The sequence below is a fragment of the Lutra lutra genome, chromosome 1 (assembly GCF_902655055.1).
Source record: "Lutra lutra chromosome 1, mLutLut1.2, whole genome shotgun sequence".
Classification (NCBI taxonomy): Eukaryota; Metazoa; Chordata; class Mammalia; order Carnivora; family Mustelidae; genus Lutra; species Lutra lutra.
This window is the reverse complement of record NC_062278.1, coordinates 37131342-37152785: the sequence shown is the minus strand read 5'-3', so window position 1 is coordinate 37152785 and position 21444 is coordinate 37131342.

The following is a 21444-nucleotide window of genomic DNA, read 5'->3' as shown; positions in this document are numbered from 1 at the left end:
AGCACAGTTTTTAATGGTAAAAATTACAAACAAAAGAATTCAATCAAACATTTGTATAATACATTTAGTTTGTTTCAAATTATTTACTATGACAAATAATACTTTAAGGACCTACCTTTCATATTTAGTTTTGCAAACAATATTTGATAATTTACTTAGCATTTTATCCTAGCTTTGGAATTACAAACTTAAAAGGCAAGTGTTTTTTTTTTCTTTCTTCTTTTTTCTTTTTTTATTTTGTTTTTTGAGAGTGAATGAGAGCACTTGTATTTGTGAGCAGTGGTGGAGAGGCAGAGGGAGAGGGAGAGAGAATCTTAAGCATCTCCACATCCTGCTTGAAGTTCAATGTGGGCTTGATCTCATGACCCTGAGATCATGATCTAAGCCAAAATAGAGTTGGATGCCTGACCAACTGAGTCACCTAGATGTTCCAAGGCAAATGTATTTTTTTAAATATTAACAAGCACACCATATTGCCCTCCAGAAAATTTTACCAATTTTCATTCTGTAAGCTATACATTGACTATCTGTCCATCAAAAATTCTAAGACAGGATATTATGATTTTTAATTATTATCAGTTTAATAGCCAAAATACCCAGTGTAATGTTCTTGTATTAATAATATGAAATGTGATTTCATGTTTTAATTAGCCATTCATAATCCTTTATAGTTGAATTTCCAGGTCATTTTCCATACATATTTCACTTTAGTTTTCTAAATCTCTTTTTGTTTATATATTAGTATATATGTTATATATTTATATAATGTGTATATATTATATATCACTGTTCATTGATGTTAACTATGAACTCCAAACATTTTGAAGCTATGGAGCAATCAAAAATCCTATAGATTGTAGTGGTGACCTAAGATATCACAACAGCTTTGGAAGATTCTTTGCCAGTTTCTTATTAAAACTAAGCACATACCTAACCTATGACTTACAAATTCCACTCCTAAGTTAATCCTAGATAAATGAAAAGACATGCCCACACAGGGCGTATTTATAGCAACTTAATTCATAATACCTGAGAACTGGAAACAACACAGTCATCCATCAATAGGTGAGTTGAAAATGAAGTGAGGACATTTCAGTAATACAATATTATTCACCAATTTTTTAAAACCTGTTGATACAAAAAACAAAAAGCATAAATGAATCTCAAAGACAGTATATTGACTCAAAGAACCTTATGTAAATGACTATATACTATATAGTGCTATATTTATGAAGTTCCAGAAGAGAGAAAAAAAACTAATCCACTGTAGAAAAAAATATCCAGAGTCGTAGAGCTCTGTTTATTGTCAGGTGAGGAATGACTGGTAGAAAGAATGAGGGAACTTAAGATTTAATGGAAATATTCTATATCTCTGTATAATTTGTGTGCACACTGATGTACACATTTGTAACAATGCAGTAACTCATAATTACTCAGTAATTCAATATTTTGCATTCTATGTAAACTTTACCTCAAATCTACAACTGTAAACAAACATTGAAGTATAGTTAATGATATTTGTGATGAAAAATGTAGGGGGAAATATGCTTATTCCTGAAATTTACTGAATTATTCTTAAAATAAGATAGACTAATGGGTAACTAGAAGGATGACTAGGTTAATAGTTATGTGATAAAACAAACATGAATTGTTAATGTTAAAATTTATTTATTGTTCATTGTAGAAATATAAATATATATATATTAAAAAGTGTATATATATATATATATATATATATATATATATATATACACACACACATATACATACACTTTTTAGTTAACATATAATGTATTATTTGCCTCAGGGGTACAGATCTGTGAATCAACAGGCTTACACATTTCACAGCATTCACCATAGAACATACCCTCCCCAATGTCCATAACCCATCCACCCTATCCCTCTCCCTCCCCCAGCAGCAACCCTCAGTTTGTTTCCTGATATTAAGAGTCTCATATGTTTTTTCGCCCTCCTGATATATTTTATATAGATTGATGTGCTAATTATTTTTATGTGTCAACTTGATTAGGCCACAGTACCAAGAGATTTGGTCAAATATGTCTAGATGTTGCCATGAAGGTATTTTTTAAAGAGGTTAATGTTCAAATGACTAGACTTTAAGTAAAGCAGATTATCCTCCTTAATGTGGACAGGCCTTAGCCAATCAGTTGGAGGTATTAAGAAAAAAATTGAATTCCCTTGAGGAAGAGGGAATTCTGCCAGCCACTGGAACTTAATTGCAATATATTTGAACTGCAATATAATTTATTTCCTAGGTCTTCAAACTGACTAACTATTCTGCAGATTTTAGACTTCCCAGCCTCCCCATTCCCTCATATAAGGTAATTTCTTAACCATCAACCAATCATTCTCTTTCTCTCTCTCTCTCTCATTACTGTAGTTTCTGGATAACCTTCTGAGAATATGGTGCACTGCTCACAACCCTAAGTTTTCTAATTTAAATGGTTGGATCTTGGCATTTTTTATGGTTGATTTTTTTTTTTACTAAAATATTTTGCAAAAAAAATATATATATGTGCAGTGGAAATTTCTCCATAGTCATTGATCATCAGTGTATTTATTAAGTTTGGTTTATAGTAATAAATTTGAGTATTATTAGTTTGTAAAGTGTGAAAAGTTAAAATAGATAAAATAACAAAATAAAATGGATTAGAATGCAATTCATACCTCTTTTTTGCTGTAAAGGAGCATTTTCCCAGAACTCTGCAAAAAAGCTGCAGAAAAATTCAAAGACCAAGAAAAATCATGCTCTGTGAGGAAGTTCCTATCAGGTAGTAGATTAATGCTGTGGGAAGTTTGCTCAACATGTACAGAAATTTAAGACAGAATTATCAGGTATTTGAATCTTGGAGAATGGATAAGATATGAAGAAGAGTTGAAAAGTCTTTAGAGTATTTCTTTAATATTTTGTAAGCAAAAATATTCATAAAGCCAATATATTGCTCAGTAATTAGGTATTAAAAATAATTTTAGTTTTTTTTTTAAGATTTTATTTATTTATTTGACAGACAGAGATCACAAGTAGGCAGAGAGGCAGGCAGAGAGAGAGGAAGGGAAGCAGGCTCCCTGCTGAGCAGAGAGCCCGATGCGGGACTCGATCCCAGGACCCTGAGATCATGACCTGAGCCGAAGGCAGCGGCTTAACCCACTGAGCCACACAGGCGCCCAAAAATAATTTTAGTTTTAAGATTAAGTTTAGATCTTTGCTTTATGTTGGCATGTATTTGCTTTATCTTTATCCAGCATTTTACTTTTAAATTTTTTTTTGTATTATTTATGTGAGCTATTTATATGTGACATTTCATTTATGCCTTGTTTGATAACTTCTCATTGGATACTTATTTTTGAACCAATGAATTTATTTTTTTAAGTTTTATTAATATATAATGTATTATTTGCTTCAGTGGTAGAGGTCTGTGAATCATCAGTCTTATATGACACACAGCATTCACCATAGCACATACTCTCCCCAAGGTACAGTTTGGACCTGAGGAAACAACCCTCAGTTTGTTTCCCAAGATTAAGAGCTTCTTATGGTTTTTCTCCCTCCTGATCCCATCTACTTTCATTTTTCCTCTCTCTCCCCCCATAATCCCCTGCCCTGCCTCTCATATTCCTAATATCAGAGACATCATATAATAATTGTCTTTCTCTGATTGACTTATTTCACTTAGCGTAATACCTTCTAGTTCCATCTTCTTCCATTGCAAATGGTAAGATTTCATTTCTTTTGATGGCTGCATAGTATCGTGTGTGTGTGTGTGTGTGTGTGTGTGTGTGTGTGTGTGTGACATCTTCTTTATCCACTCATCTGTTTATAGACATCTAGGTTCTTTCCATAGTTCGGCTATTGTGGACATGGCTGCTATAAACATTTGTGTGCACAGGCCCCTTCGGATCACTACATTTGTATCTTTAAGATAAATAGCCAGTAGTGTGATTTCTGGGTCATAGGGTAGCTCTACTTTCAACTTTTCAAGGAACCTCCATACTGTTTTCCAGAGTGGCTGCACCAGCTTGCATTACTGCCAGCAGTGTAGGAGAGTTCCCCTTTCTCTGCATCCTCACCAACATCTATCAATTCCTGACTTGTTAATTTTAACCATTCTGACTGGTGTGAGGTGGTATCTCATTGTGGTTTTGATTTGTATTTCCCTGATGCTGAGTGATGTTGAGCACTTTTTCATGTGTCTCTTGGTCATTTGGATGTATTTGCAAAAATGTCTGTTCCATGCTAATCGACATCAAATGAAAGCTGGGGTCAAAATCCTTATATCAGACAAATTAGATTTTAAGCCAAAGACTGTAATAAGAGATGAGGAAGGAGATTATGCCACCTCGTGTTGGTGGTGCACAGGAGAAGAATGAGGCACAAACAAGTCAGCTGCAAGAGAATGGGAGCAGGGGACAGCAGTAGAAAAGAATGTCACACCAAACAACTCCTCAGTTTCATATTTATTAGAAAGTGAGTAATAACCAACAAAAAAGCTAGAGTAGATTACACATTGACCATGAGTTGCAGATACGTAAGAAGATACGTGTCTGGTCACGTAGTACATGATTTATAGTGGGCAAGCCCAAACTATAGGATTGTCTGACTAACTGTTGATGCTTCAGAGAAGGGAAGATAATGGAAAAATGAAGCAGGCGGTGTTCCAGCCAGAGTGAACCAGACATCCCCAGCTACTCGGGTTCAAGGACGTATATTGTCCTCTCCCAAAGAGGCCTGTTGTCAGTACTTGTTTTTCTTAAGGCTATATCTAAGCATGCTTGGTAACTAGTGTAATTTCTCAAAAACTATATTTTAAGCAGTATGTTGTTCTGAGGGATGGTTACAACACTGTATTATACTTAAAGTGTCTGTCCAAAAAGAAGATCTAACAATTTTAAATACCTATGCCCCTAACATGGGAACAGCCAATTATATAAACCAATTAAAAACAAAATCAAAGAAACACATTGACAATAATACAATATTAGTAGGGGACTTTAACACCCCCCTCACTGAAATAGACAGATCATCGCAGCAAAAGATTAACAAGGAAATAAAGGTTTTAAATGACACACTGGACCAATGGACCTCACAGATATATTCAGAACATTCCATCCCAAAGCATCAGCATACACATTCTTCTCTAGTGCATATGGAACATTCTCTAGAATAGATCACATCCTGGGTCACAAATCAGGTCTCAGCCAGTACCAAAAGATTGTGATAATTTCCTGCATATTTTCAGACCAGAATGCTTTGAAACTAGAATTCTACCGAAGGGGAAAGTTAGAAAGAACTCAAATACATGGAGGCTCAAGAGCATCCTACTAAAGAATGAATGGGTCAACCAGGAAATTAAAGAAGAATTAAAAAAACAAAATCATGGAAACAAATGCAAATGAAAATACAACTGTTCAAAATCTTTGGAACACAGCAAAGGTGGTCCTAAAAAGAAAGTATATAACAGTACATGCCTTTCTTATTCTTTTCTCTTTCAGCTATATGTACTTTATAATGACACATTCCTTGTGTCCTCCAAAAATTTTTGTTTTCTTGGTCATTTGATTTTTTGCTTTGAGAGAAAATCCAAAGAACTTGCTATCAGTTTATAAAGACTTGCAAAGTCTCATAATGCAGCAATTGAAAGCAAAAATCTCAAGTTACTTGGATACATTAACTATAGGAATAAAATTAACAGTTATTACAAGTTTGAAAATCATAATGCACAGCAACATATATAAAAATCTATATGCCACTATTAGATGGAATGAGTGATGAAAATGCAAGGTTAGTTTAACATTTAGAATGCTTCATAGTAATAGGATAATTAATAAGATAAAGTAAAAAATGCTTCACAGTAATAGGATAAAGTAAAAAAAAAAATAGATGATTATCTCAGTAGATGTGGAAAAATCATTTGCTAAAATCTAAAACATTCACAGTTTAAAGAAAAAACAATAACTAATAATATAAACCTAATTTTCTCAACCTGAAAAGGGCATCTACAAAACTACAATTAACGGCACACTTTGAATATTTCTCCTACCCCTAAGATTGGATAAGTGGCATGCAGGACTTTTTATCTCAGCATTTCTACCTAACGCTGTAATGGAGATTCTAGAGGATAGTAAGTTAAGAAAAAGCAGACAGATTGAAATAGAAGAAATAAAAATTGTCATTTTGCACAAACAATATGATCTTTTATGTAAATATTTTTAAATAATTTACAAATAAATGACTATAAGTTATAAGGAAGTTTTAGCTAGATTGCAAGATATGATTCCTGTAAAATGTTAATTGGATATTTATTTACTAGCAAAAAAGTATCCAAACATGAAATTAAGAAAGCAATCTTATTCACCATAATTTCCAAAATAGTAAAATATTTAAGAACAATTTCAACAAAACAAATGTAAGACAGGTATACCAGAAACTACAACACTGCTGAGAGAAATGAAATATCTCTAAATGAATGGAGTGGTATATCATGCTCCATGATTGGAAGAACAAATATTGTTATTAATGGGAATTTTTCCAAACTGATCTACAAATTCAGTGAAATTCTTACCAAAACCCTTATTTTGTAAATTAACAAGCTGGTCATAACATTTATTTAGAAAAGCAAAGGACAGGTATAATAATATTTAAAAAATAAGTACAAAATTGAAGGACTACCTGAATTCAAAACTTATTGTAAACCAAATTAATTCTTACTAATAAAGTATAATATTTTCATAAGGGTAAACACATAAAGCAATGGAAAAGTATAGAAAGTCCAGGAAAACACATGCATATTTATGGTCAAGTAGTTGATTTGGGGGTAAAAAAGAATTCAGTGATAAAGAGTTAGCTTTCAACAAACTATGCTAGAACAACTGGCTATCCAAAACATACATACATTTCATATAAATGACATGAATTTAGATTCCTACCTCACACCTTGCTAAAAATAATAATGATAATAATAATAAACAAAAATAATCTCAAAATGAATAAGAGACCTATATATAAAATCTCAAATTATAAAACTAATAGGGAAAGTGCAAGAAAATTTTGTGTGGTCTTTAATTAGGCAAAGATTTCTTATACATCACACAAGATGTATAATTCATAAAAAACAATATCAAAGAACTCAACTTTATCAAAATTAAAAACGGGCTTCTTGTTTGGAGTCTCACCTAGAGAAGATGTCATACAGATTGTTGGCAGAATTTATTTCCTTGTGGTTGTAGGCCTAAGATCTTCAATTTTTTTACTGAAAAAAAAAAAAAGGCACCTGCCCTCATTCCTAGAGGCCACATATAGTTCCTAGCCATCACCTGTAGTTTGTAATTGCTGCCTTCATTTACTTGTCATGAGGCCTTCCCCAGCATTTGCACTTAACTTAATCAAACCAGCAATGGAGCAAGTCTGTTAGCAGTAGTCATAATGTAACAGAATCATGCAAGTGTCATTCTATTAGATTTGTCTTATTCTATTCTTTAGAAACAAGTAATGGGAACTAAAAATCATTGGGGGGCACCCTAGAATCTGTGGAGACCAATTAACTAAGTCAAATAACTGGTTATTCGAATTATTAACATGTATGACTGAATGAGATAAATAAATTTAAGTATTGCAGTGATATCATACACTAAACTAATGTTCTTAACCTGATATGCATATCATTAATTATCTTTGGAGCTTTTAAAGTCAGAAAAGCTTGGGTTTAACCCCTGGGGTTCATTATACATTATTTATGTATGACGGACTTGGGCCCAATGTGTGGATTTTAGAAGTGTCACAGTTCATTGAGATGTATGCACTTCCAATTGCGAGCCATCACTAGACTAATTTCCACAAATTAAATTGTTTTTGTACTGGTGATTTTAAGAGAATAATTTTAAATTTTGAATCACCCTGATATGTTTTTCCTTTACGACTTACATCGTTTCTGTAATTCATTATGTTTTGTTTCTATTTGTGTTCTTTTGGGTGATGCTTGTCTCCTTCCCCTTCCCCAATCAACAGAGAAGACATCCTAGGAAACTTTAATGTTATCTAATGATTAGCTGCACAAACCATTTATTTTTATTTTTATTTTTATTTTTTTTAAAGATTTTATTTATTTATTTGACAGACAGAGATCCCAAGTAGGCAGAGAGAGAGGAAGAAGCAGGCTCCCTGCGGAGCAGAGACCCCGATGCGGGACTCGATCCCAGGATCCTGAGATCATGACCTGAGCTGAAGGCAGTGGCTTAACCCACTGAGCCACCCAGGCGCCCACAAACCATTTATTTTAGACTATAGTAACTGTATTCATAGGTTGACTCAGAAGCCATGCATTTCTAATGTGTTTGCATACTTGCAATGTTAGCAAAGAAATATATTTGGATATTTGTTAGATGTACTGGAATTAGTGTTTGGCCCACAACTTTCTTCTCTGAGCAAAATCTACAACCAAGTTAAGTATGACTCTAAGGGCAGAGTTCTTAACCCTAAGGCACATTTTATTGAAGTATTACAAAAAAAAAAAAGAAGGAAGGAAGGAAAGAAAGAAGGAAGGACAAGGCAAAAGTGAGCATACAGTATAAATGCTTTCTTGGTCAAGATACCAATGACATTTTTCAAAATGCTGGAACAAACGATCCTAAAATTTGTATGGAACCAGAAAATACCCTGAATCACCAAGGAAATGTTGGATAAGAAAAACAAATCTGGGGGCATCACGTTGCCTGATTTCAAGGTATATTTCAAAGCTGTGATCACCCAAGACAGCATGGTATTGGCACAAAAACAGACACATAAACCAATGGAACAGAGTAGAGAGCCCAGATATGGACCCTCAACTCTATGACCAAATAATCTTCAACAAAGCAGGAAAAAAATATCCAATGGGCAAAACAACAGTCTCTTTAATAAATGGTGCTGGGAAAATTGGACAGCTATATACGGAAGAATGAAACTGGACCATTATCTCACACCATACACAAAATAAACTCTAAATGGATGAAAGACCTCAATGTGAGTTGGGAATCTATCAAAATCCACAAGGAGAAAATAAGCAGTAACCTCAGCGACATTGGCCATATCAACGTCTTTCAAGACTCATCTCCAAAGGCAAGGGAAACAAAAGCAAAAAATGAACTTTTGGGACCTCATCAAGATACAAGCTTCTGCACAGCAAATGAAACAATCAAAACAAAGAGGTAACCCACGGAATGGGAGAAGATATTTTCAAATGACACTACAGACACAGGGCTGGTATCTAAGATCTATAAAGAACTTCTCAAACTCAACCCCCAAAAAACAGATAATCAAGTCAAAAAAATGGTCAGAAGACATGAATAGACACTTCTCCAAAGAAGAAATGCAGATGGCTAACAGACACATGAAAAAGTGTCCATCATCATTAGCCAGGGAAATTCAAATCAAAACCACATTGAGATACCACCTTACACTGGTTAGAGTGGCCAAAATCAACAAGGCAAGAAACAACAAATATTCGAGAAGTTGTGGAAAAAGGGGAACCCTCTTACACTCTTGGTGGGAATGCAAATTGGTGCAGCCACTTTGGAAAGCAGAGTGGAGGTTTCTCAAAAATTAAAAATAGAGGTATTCTATGACCCAGCAATTGCACTATTGTGTATTTACCCTAAAGATACAGATGTAGTGAAAAGAAGGGCCACATGAACCCCAATGTTTATAGCAGCAATGGCCACAATAGCCAAAATGTGGAAAGAGCCAAGATGCTCTTCAACAGACAAATGGATAAAGAAGATATGGTTCGTATGCACAATGGAATATTACTCAGCCATCGGAAAGGATGAATACCCAACTTTTGCATCAACTTGGATGGGACGGAGGAGATTAGGCTAAGTGAAATAAGTGGAAAAGAGAAAGTCAATTATTATATGGTTTCACTTATTTGTGGAACATAAGGAATAGCATGGAGGACATTAGGAGAAGGGGAAAATGAAGGGGGAGAAATTGGAGTGGGGGACGAACCATGAGAGACTGGACTCGGGAAACAAACGGAGAGTTTTAAAAGGGAGAGGGGTGGGGGGTAGGTGAGCCTGGTGATGGGTATTAAGGAGGACACCAATTTCTTGGAGCTCTCTGTGTTGTATAGAAACAATGAATCATGGAATACTACATCAAAAACTACTGATGTACTGCATGGTAACTAACAAAACACAATAAATAAATAAAGACTATTTTGTTTAAAAAAAAAAAAAGGATACTCAACATCATTAGTAAACCAGAATCCTCATTCATATTCAGTCACTACCCCGTCCCTCCTCACCAAAGGTAACTACTACATGGCATTTAACATTATAGAATAGCTCAACAAGTTGTCTAGTTTATGTATATGAAATATACAATCAATATTACATCTTGCTTATTTCATCAATTTAATGTCCTATGAGACTCATCCATGTTATTCAGGTATATTAATTTGTTATTTTACATTGCTATAAGGTATTCTATATATATACACCATTTATGAATTCATCTACCTTTGATGAGGATTTGGGTTTTATAACAATATTATAAATAATGCTCTTATATTATTGTATAAGTCTCTTATGCAGTATATATTAATTTCTGACAGGCATATGCCAATGATTGGAGTTGTTGAATCAAAAGTCGGCATAAATTTGGTCCTTCTAGATGTTGAAAAAGAGTTCACTAAAAATCTCTATAAACACTTTACATTCCCACCAGCAATGTATAAGGGCTCCTCATTATAGTTTTAATTAGCATTTGTCTGAAGATGAAAAAAAGTAAAGCATCTCTTTGTATGATTATTGCCCATCTGGATTTTTTTTTTTTCCCAGATAAAGTGTCTCCCTACTCTGTCACTGACTGGAACAAGCAGTTCAAGGACTCCTAGCTGATCCATGTGTCCCATTTTAAGTAGAAGTGTTCTAGGGGATAAGTCTTTTCTCTATTCTCTACTCTTAGGTATTGACTCCATCTGTAACTCTTCAGTGTAATTTCTCTGATGCTGTCAAAAAGTTTGTGTGTGGGGGGAGGGGGTAGCACCTGGGTGGCTCAGTGGGCTAGGTGGCTACCATGGGCTCAGGTCATGATCCCAGGGTTCTGGGATTGAGCCCCACATCAGGCTCCTTGCTCAGCAGGGAACCTGCTTCTCCCTCTTCCTCTGCCTGCTTCTCCCCATGCTAGTGCTTGCTCTCTCCTGCCTCTGTTTCAAATAAGTAAATAAAATCTTTAAAAAAAAAAAGGTGGTTTTTTTTTTTAATAGTTTGCCAGGTTTTTTCTAATTCTTCTCAGTGGGAATCTAATAATCTGATTTACCTAGACCTCCTTTAATAGAAACAGAACACACAATTCACTTTTCAACGTCAAGTGCTTTTGTTATTTCTAGAATTAATTGTCTAAAATTTTCAATTGCCAATTTGCATGTGTTGAAAAATTTATTTTTAATTTCCCATTTTATAATTTTGGATCCACTGTCACTCCTGTTTTATTCATAAAATGGAATAAAATAATATTTTTTCATCATCTTAAAATTTTTAATTAATGTTAATCCCTTATAGAAAGATGGAATTGAATTTTATTAAGATGCAGTTTTTCTTTAGTATTAACAGTTTTGGTGCTTTTAGAACAATTTCAACACCTATAAAACTAATAAGCTTAGAAGTTAAATAAGAACAAAATCTAAATGAGATATTGATCATTACTTGGGTAGAATCTTACCTGGTGAATTAGCTATGACAACATACCATATTCTGTGCTAAGCAGAAAGTATCAGTCTAAACAAGTATTGATATTAATTTTTATACCAGAGTAGCAAACAACTGGTCTTATATTACAATCATAGAATGTTGTCCAACAAAGACTGGGTTGATTATCAAGAGTGATCATTCACATTATTCACAAAGAGACCTCTGAATAATTTCCAGCTAGCTTGACCATTAAAAAGGCCAAATGTCTTTTTTTTTTAATTGATGTATAGTTAACCAAAAACCATTTTTAATTCAAGTAAGCAAGAAAAGAGCAGTTTTACAGACTATTGGATTAATTAATTTCAATAAGATTTCATTTTATAAGAGATATTTAAAAGTCACATAAGTGAATAAAATAATAGCCTTATAGATATAATTATTACAGGCAACAGAGTAGTAATTAACTGCTACTTTTGTTACAGCAGTTCTCATTTGATTTTGGGTGGTTTAAGAGTTACTTGATTTAATTATTTGTTTTTTGTTCTTGTTTATAATTTATGTCATAAGATTATTCTCTATATATCTAATACCATTTTAAAAATTAACTTTCTAGATAGGAGATAATCTTTCCATCAATTCAAAGTTCAGTCTGAACTCTTATTTTAGCTATGGCTGCATGATTTAAAAGGTTATAAGAGCTAGTCCACAGAACATAAGTAATATTTTCACCTATTTTCTCTTTAGTACAGACTGTTTTATAAATTTTATCATTTACTTTTTTAGTACATGTTTTGTTATAGTACTTCATAAAAGTTTATAATTTACAAATCATTAACAGATTTAATCTGTTATGAAAATAATTTGTGCTATAATGAACATACATATTTTTAGTATAATTGATGTAAGTTTTATCTTTGGCAACAATTCATAAAATATTTATTTGTTTTAAAAAAAACTTAAATAGGGGCGCCTGGGTGGCTCAGTGGGTTAAGCCGCTGCCTTCGGCTCAGGTCATGATCTCGGAGTCCTGGGATCGAGCCCCGCATGGGGCTCTCTGCTCAGCAGGGAGCCTGCTTCCTCCTCTCTCTCTGCCTGCCTCTCTGCCTGCTTGTGATCTCTCTGTCAAATAAATAAATAAAATCTTAAAAAAAATAAAATAAAATAAAATAAATAAATAAAAAACACTTAAATAGGGGTGCCTGGGTGGCTCAGTGGGTTAAAGCCTCTGCCTTCGGCTCAGGTCATGATCTCAGGGTCCTGGGATCGAGCCCTGCATTGGGCTCTCTGCTCAGCGGGGAGCCTGCTTCCCTCTCTCTCTCTCTCTCTCTCTGCCTACTTGTGATCTCTGTCAATTAAATAAATAAAACCTTAAAAAAAACACTTAAATATACTGGCATTTTTCAAGTCTCTAGTTTCTTTAGATTTTAATTGTCCAATTTATGTGACCTTCTGTTAGCTTTTGAAAATACGCTCTCAACACTCAGTTGACCACTGAGTTCCAATTTGTTACACACAGAGGGAGCTTTAGGAGTCCATTTAGATGATAGATAGGAACATGTTCTTTGTCTTTCACTGAATATCACTTTAAGAACGTAATAGGGGAAATGTAGCTTTCATAATATCCCCAGATTCTCAAGAATTCTGTGTTTAACTAAATCTATTGAAAATTAAGACTGTATATAGCTGATTTCCCCAACTTTACTCAAATGTATAGAATCAACTTTGTACATTCCATGTATTCAGTATCCATTGCTATCTTTTAAAAGTGTGTAATTATTGAATGCTTGTGATTTTAGATCAACTGTAATTAACCTCTTTTTATGTCCCTATTTTTATTTTTTTACTTCTATAATATTCTATTGAAATAAAGTCAATTGCTAGAGACAGTCCGTTAACATATATGAAATATTAAGAAACAGATTTATATATGCCATATCCCTGAAGAATTAACTATATTTTGAAATAACTTTTGTCAAGAAATTATTTTTAAAACTCCTCTTCCCTCCATAATTAATGAAGTTAATTAAGCCCCCTTCTCCAGTTTGGGCCTGTGTGCAATCACATTGGATTTAAAAGACACCTTTTCTGTAATCAAGCACTTTATAGTCTCAGACCTAAGGCATCTTTGTGAATAAAATGCCTATGAACAACAATGTTGGGAATTACATCTGGTCAATATGCAATCTTTGTAGCACTATGAGAAAGGTTCTTCCTCAGCAGTGAACTGGTGAGGTGAATAATTCAAGTAAGAATTGACATTGCTGGAGGCCAAATTGCTGAAATATTTCTCGATTAGAATTATAAGAACATGAGAGATTTTTGGAGAGAGAATAAAGGTCATTTGGTCCATCAAGGCATATCCTTTTTAGTACTCCATTTCCCCAAGGATGGCATCTAATTGTTTCTTGAATGACATTCCTGCTTTGTACCTCAACAACTTTGCCTGCAGGCTCTTCTAAGCATTTATTATTCTCCACATGAAAAGGTACTTTCTGAAATATGTGGTGAATTTATTTTTTAATTTCCATTTATGTCTTTCTGTCCTATAAGCTGTGTTGAAATGGAAATAATAATTTGGGTTGACATTATCTGTGGCAGTTAAGACTTTATATGCTTCAAATCAGACAGCTCCAACCCTGTCCTTAATATTATATGCCCAGATTTATGGTCCTAACAACTAGCACTGCATAACTAATAGTGGTAGGGGTCCCAGTGAGAACATTTAATACTTTGAAAATTCACAATCCCTCACGTGTATATCTTTTCCTTATAAAATAGAGATGGGCACTTACTGAAAATAACTGAAAAGTAAATTAATCAATTCGTGTGTATTCCCTGTCACTTGAATATATGCATTAATATATATGCATACATATATGTTTGTATATCCGTGTGTGTGTGTGTGTATACACATGCACATGCATATATGTAAGTGTAATGTATATATGTGCATGTATGGGTGTGGATGTGTGTATATCTTGATTTTTCCCTAGAAGAGTAATGAGAAAAACAGCTACAAGTTCAGTGCTATCTAAATAATGCTTTATTCTGTATTTTTTTTACTCAAGATCAAATAATGATTTTTTATCATTTTTGACTAAATATTTACAAAATATTAAACATAATCAGAACATACTCAAATTTAGAATTATGCATGTAAAGTACATATTTTCAAAGTTAGCTGAATGCAAAAAACATATAATAATAATTATTTCATTTGCAAAAAGAAGTCTGAAAACTCATATTTTCTAAATAGCAACTGACACCCTTTTAGTTTTTGTTTTTTGAAATGTTTGAAAGGGAAATAATTACTTAAACAATATATATCTCTCTTTTTAACCAAATTTTAGAAGATGAACCATTCTGTTGCAATGACACTATTTGGTGTGTTATTTAAGTCAAACATTTTAATGAAATCTCCAATACAAAGAGGGCTAGATCTGGAGTGAGCAGTAATCCAGGTTACCCAGTTAGTTAAACCAGTCATTACACTGGTCACAGTGATAGGTTCCAGTTGATCTAGTTAGATCAAAATTCAAGAGTTTGTTCTGACTTGTGAAAAGTAATGATTTGTTTTCCCTTACACACGAAGGAGGAAACATGTAGCTGCAACTGTGACAGCAAATTGCCAATCATAAAATAATCTAAGACACATGAAAATGTGATAGAGTCCTCTCAAAGTGGGAATTGACGCTCTGAAGATCAATCTAAATTTCCATTTTTCAGTTACATGGCCAGTGAAACTTGTTTAAACCAATTTAGTTTGGGTGTCCTTAACTACAAATGAAAGCATTCAAGCTGGTAATCTAAATTTCATTTTTATGAGACTGACGCGCTACCTACTGCGCTAACGAGGCACCTTAAATTTCATTGTTAAATTCAACTATATCACTTTCATTTATTTGTGTGCTTCATATCTGTGTAAATCTAGATATTCATAGTTATGTTACCCCATAAACTATTTTTAAAGATTATGATAAAATCATGAATAATTAAGGTACTCCAATGGCAACAGTCTAAAGGTAGGCAATATGCACACACACACACACACACACACACACACACAAACATACACAGGTAGATGGACTAGGGAGCCAGTAGATATGGTCTACTGGCTGGTCCTGACAGCATACTGACCTCAACAGTAACTAGTAAAAACATCGTATCTAACTTGGCTATTTTTTTTTAAGTTTATTTATTTGAGAGGGAGAGAATGAGAGAGAGAAAGAGAGATAGCATGAGGGGAGAAGGTCAGAGGGAGAAGCAGACTCCCGATGTGGGATCCCACCAAGCAGGGATCCCGATGTGGGACTCCATCCTAGGACTCCAGGATCATGACCTGGGATGAAGGCAGTCATTTAACCAACTGAGCCACTCAGGCACCCTATTTTTTTTTTTTCCAATTCTACAGTATGGTCCATACCAGCACAGTTACCTAAAATTAATTTATCCGTGGGACTGGGCATTCTTTTAGTTACAATATCTTGAAATAGAATGTTAGTTTAGACTTCTCACTTATGTGTTACTACTAAAAAAAGGACATAGGTGAAGAAAAATATTCTTTCTTCTTCTTCTTCTTCCTATTCTTCTTCTTATTATTATTATTATTATCATTTATTATCACGGTCCTTGGCATTAGTTTTTATTGTCACGAGAGCAGGAGAAATTTTTCTATGCTCATTGGAGATATTTTAATTACAAAGGAAGATGAAAGTTATGATGAGAGAAGTCTTTATCTTTTATCACAAGATCAGCAAGACTCTCCCTCTGTCCTGAGTAAAGTGAATCTCTTTTCCCATCTCTCTTCTTGAAACACGTTTGGAATAGAGGATCATAAATTTTAGGAAATTTTATGATTCTGAGACAATTTAGAACTTTTAGGCATATTTTATAATTTGAAAAAAAATTGTTTAATTTCTAAGATTTCTTTTTCAATTGTAAAAATCATCCTAATATTTTAATCCCTAATGGCAAAGGAATTAGAAAAATTAAAATAGAAAAATTCAGTGATTTATAAATTTGTTTATTCCTGTGATTCCCTGATTCAGCAGAACATTCCAAGAGGACTTGGATACTGGAGAAAGGACAATATAAAATCTTAAAGTATGCAATATGTGCTATGTAAAATAATGTAAGACTTTAAGGTAAAAACTCTTGAAATTTAGTCAGCAGTCATTGGTTTGAAATGACAAGTGAAAATTGACTTCTTAGTGGATAAACTATACTTTTAAATTCTTATTATACTACATACACTCTTCAAATTATCCAACTTCTGATTAAAGTTTTGGTACCCATCAATTACTTTATTTGTAGTTAAGAAAATAATGATAAGTAGTAATATACATTGCTTGAATACATTCTCAAACTTATTTATTCCTTTTTATGGCAAACTATACTATTTTTCTAAGTTATTTTAATAATAGAAAAACTGAATTCAGTGAATTTTCATCAGGCCACCTACTCTAATACATAATTGAATTGATCTTCCATTTTCAAAATATATTTTAAGTAAATTTTTGCCATAGTAATAAAACATAGAGTAGGACTAAACATGCACACTTCTAAAGATTTAAATATTACTTATATTATTCAGCTGTTTTTCAACAGTTAATAATTTCATATAGTTAATAGAGTACCACCAACTAACTATATTAACATAGTTAATAGAAAGGCATTTTATTTGTTAATATGTTTGGGAAAGCCAAAAATCATGAGCATGATTAGAAAATTATATAAATCCTTGCCTTTAATAACTCAATCTAAACAATCAGTTTATATTATTTGAAGTAAACAAAGATATAGCTGCTCTTTAGGTGTTAATTATTTCAGCACAATTTTAAATTCTTAATTTACAATGAAGTGTAAAGATTCTTGGTATACCATGAAGCTTGTGCTTACTACATACCACAGTTATTCTAATAAATGACACCAGATTTCTAAAGCAAATAATTATCTGTGAGTAAATTGCACTTTGGCTTGACACTGCCTCCCACAGAAGCTGGCATATCTCTTGCCAATCTCTTTCTTCTTCCTGATCTATCCCTTTTCAGCAAACACATTTAACAGCTGTGGATACAAACAAGGCACATTTGGCAAAAGTAGGAACCAGATGCCAAAGTCTGAATGTATGTTCTATTCAAAGCATCAGGGCCTGTTGCTAACTCCTTGGTGTCACCTCGGTTGGCTCCCTTTCTTAATCGTTGACTGGCAGGCAACAGAGACGCATCTGGAGATATTGTTGAGGTCATGTAGCTGTGGTCTGGTCTTGGCTACATTGTGAGATTGCAACCATTCTGTCGTCGTTTCCTATTTCTAAGAATGTGTTGAAAAAAAATAATATTATGAAAACACTTATATATGTGCACATGCACACTGTTAAAAAACACTAAAAGTGCTTACTGAAAATAAAATTCCCAAATTTAAGACTTTGAAAATATTGCCTAAAAGCAAAACACTGCTATCTGAAATAGCTAAAACACACCCTTACAAAGTATGTTTGAACAAATGTAAGGTACAAATTAATATTAAAATCTGCCTGATAAATTATTTCAGCTACCTAGGCAGAGGATTAGCAGCTTGTCATAGCTCAGATTCTTATGCCTGAGGCCAGCTTGCATGTGTAGAGTTTATTTGGAATTTGAGCCCAGATAGCAGTAGGGAGGAACAGAGTGGTGAGTTGGGGTGGGGAGGGGAAAGTAGGAAATCCAACAATAAGGTAGGCAACTCCTGCTTAGTACTGAATCTTACAATACTTTCCGGGGATCCTTCTGAAATACTTTTCTCAGAGATCCACATCTGAGGGAGGAAAGGGGAGACACTGATTTTCATTCCACAATGGCTAAGAATTATTTCCCGCTCTCCCGGGCTACCTCGAAGTTTTGGGTTGTGCACGTGAGAATTTTTTTTTTTAAGATTTTATTTATTTACTTGACATAGAGTGAGAAATAGTGAGAGGGAACACAAGCAGGGGGAGCGGTAGTGGGAGAAGCTGTCTCCCTGCTAAGCAGGGAGCCAGATGCAGGGCTCAGTCCCAGGACTCTGCGGATCATGACCTGAACCAAAGGCAGATGCTTAAAGACTGAGCCACCCAGGCACCCCCAACACGAGAGAATGTTGACCAGATTACTGTGGTCTTGCCATTCTATGTAAGAGAAAAAAACAAGTCTGTCAGATGGCATGAGGTTGTGTCAAGGTATTGTCAAATTATAACCAAAAGTTGCTGGATTCTGGAGTCAAAGGTGGGACTTAGGAGATTTGAATTGGTATATAAACAGTAACAAACACAACTACTATTTTTTTAAAAAACCTTGATGATCATTTGGAAAGCCATAGGCACTAGAAATCATATAGAAATACCAACCGTAAAAATGGTTTTCTGTAGATGCTATTAATATCAAAACACATTTAAATGATCTTAATTTATTGAAGACTATGTATCAAAAATTCTTCTTAGCTCTTTACATATATTTTAACATTAATGTTCACAATAACTCTAAAGGTAGATATTCTTATTATTACAGTTCTCTTCTATATTTGAGGAAACTAAGGATACTGAAAAGTAAGGCAGTTTCCCTAGATCATTCAGATAGAGAGGCCCCAAACTAGAATTTGACTTTTTCCTGGACAATGTACAAGATTCAGACGCCCTTATGCACCAGTGACTTCAAGATCTGTTCCTTAACCCAGATGAAATGCCTTGTTCATTCCACTGGATAGATGGTCTGACAGAGTTGTTCCATTCAAAAATAACTCCCTAATGCTGACCACAGATGATGCTCATGCCTCACCTTCATCTCCTCTTTCCCTTGCTCAGGTAATCTTCCTTTTTTTTTTTTTCCCTTCCTTTTTCTTTAAGATTTTATTTATTTTATTTTAGAGAGAAAAAGAGAGAGTGTGAGCAGAGAGAGGAACAGGGGGAAAGGGGAAAGAAAATCTCAGACTTTGCTGAGGTGAGATCTTAGGCAGGGCTCGATCCCACAACCCGGCCCTGAGGTCATGACCGGAGCCAAAACCAAGAGTCAGACACTTAACTGACTGAGTCATGACAGTGACCTTACTATAGTGTCTCCTAGCTCCTTCTCTTGACCTTTAGCAGGGACCCATTCACGTGATCACTTTCTTATGGTTTTCAAAAAAAGACTTGGTAAATAAGCTATTGCAAAACCAAACAAAAAAGAAGATTATATTTTAATGATAAAGTCGTAGGTGGTTACAAGCAATATTTTTTTGAAATTTTAAAATTGAAAACTTTTACATTACGAATACAAATGTTGAACTAAACATGAAGGGATGAAAAAAGGAGTAGGATGGAGATGGAGAGGATGTGAAACCAACCGTACTTAAGGAGCTGAAACCAATTAGAAAAGTATCACTGAAAGCTATTCCACAGCTGACCTAAAATGGAGAGCAAGTATAATAATAAAATGCCATGGTTGATAGCTCCTAAGGCCTGCGGAATGTCAAGAAGCAGTAAGAGTGTAATGTTAGCACCTTAATAAGCAATTTATGAGTAATTCAAAGCAAGACTGTTTCTGTTTATGGAATCTAGATTGAGCGCTGGATGAAATGGAAAACAGTTGGCAATGCTATTAATCTGTGCACTAACCACATGTTCAGAAAGCTTCTGTTGGGCTGATAATTGGCAACAGGTTAAAAATGGAAGATCATTACACGTTAAGGATTTAGAAAATGTAATGGTGTGTTCCTCCAGAGAAAGGAAAAATATGAACCTGTGGAAAAATTAAGGATTGCTGAACAAGTAGTGAATCATTTCATTATTAATTTGCTGTGGTAGACTTTAGATTTGTATTAAAAATTAAAGAATCAAATATATAGTTGTGAACTTTACAAGCTACTTTGAGGGAAAGGAAATATTTTTCATCTAATAAAAACCTTGAAAAACACATTTCAAATAATTCTTCAGTAGTTATCTTTGATGTAGATGAGTTCATATATTGTTTAGGATTTAAAATATCTATAATGTGATTTGGTTTCAGTTTGTGTTCTAAAGCATTTTTCAGAATCCTATAATAGCATACATGATGATTTTAGTTATACAATATGGCTGATCTTATTGCTTAAGAAACTCAGCTTTTGTAAAGAAGTAGAGTAACAATTAAAATGTTTCTCTCTGTTAATTCTTTGAAATAATTTTATTATATTTAATATAACTGTATTCATTTTAAGTTCTTCTGGGAAAAATCACTCTAAAGCCATACATTATTCAAATCAGTTGTACATCAGATGTTTTAAAGTATATTTTTCAAACTATTTATAATAATGTTACACATTCATATTCATCTACATAGATTGAACATTCATATGTGGAAATAATATAATTGAAATTTAAACATTGTGATTGAAAATCTTTGGGGAGAGCCAATTAGGAAAACATGTTCTACCTTCATTGACTTAATATATACTAAACTTATAATGTATTAACCAAAGATTCTCTTGCAGTGGAAAACTTGTCTTTATATGAAGATTTTAAAAACTCTGGGTTTACGTGGACACCCATTTTGCATTGAGGATTGATAATTGGCAACAGGTTAAAAATGGAAGATCATTACATATTTAAAATAAACTGATGATTACCAGAAGGGAGGTGGGAGGGGGATGGGTAAATTGGAGATGGGGATTAAGGAATGCGCTTGCTGTGATAAGCACCAGGTATTGTATGGAAGTGGTGAGTTACTATATTGTACACCTGAAACTAATATTATCCTATATGTTAACTAATTGGAACTTAAATTTTTTAAA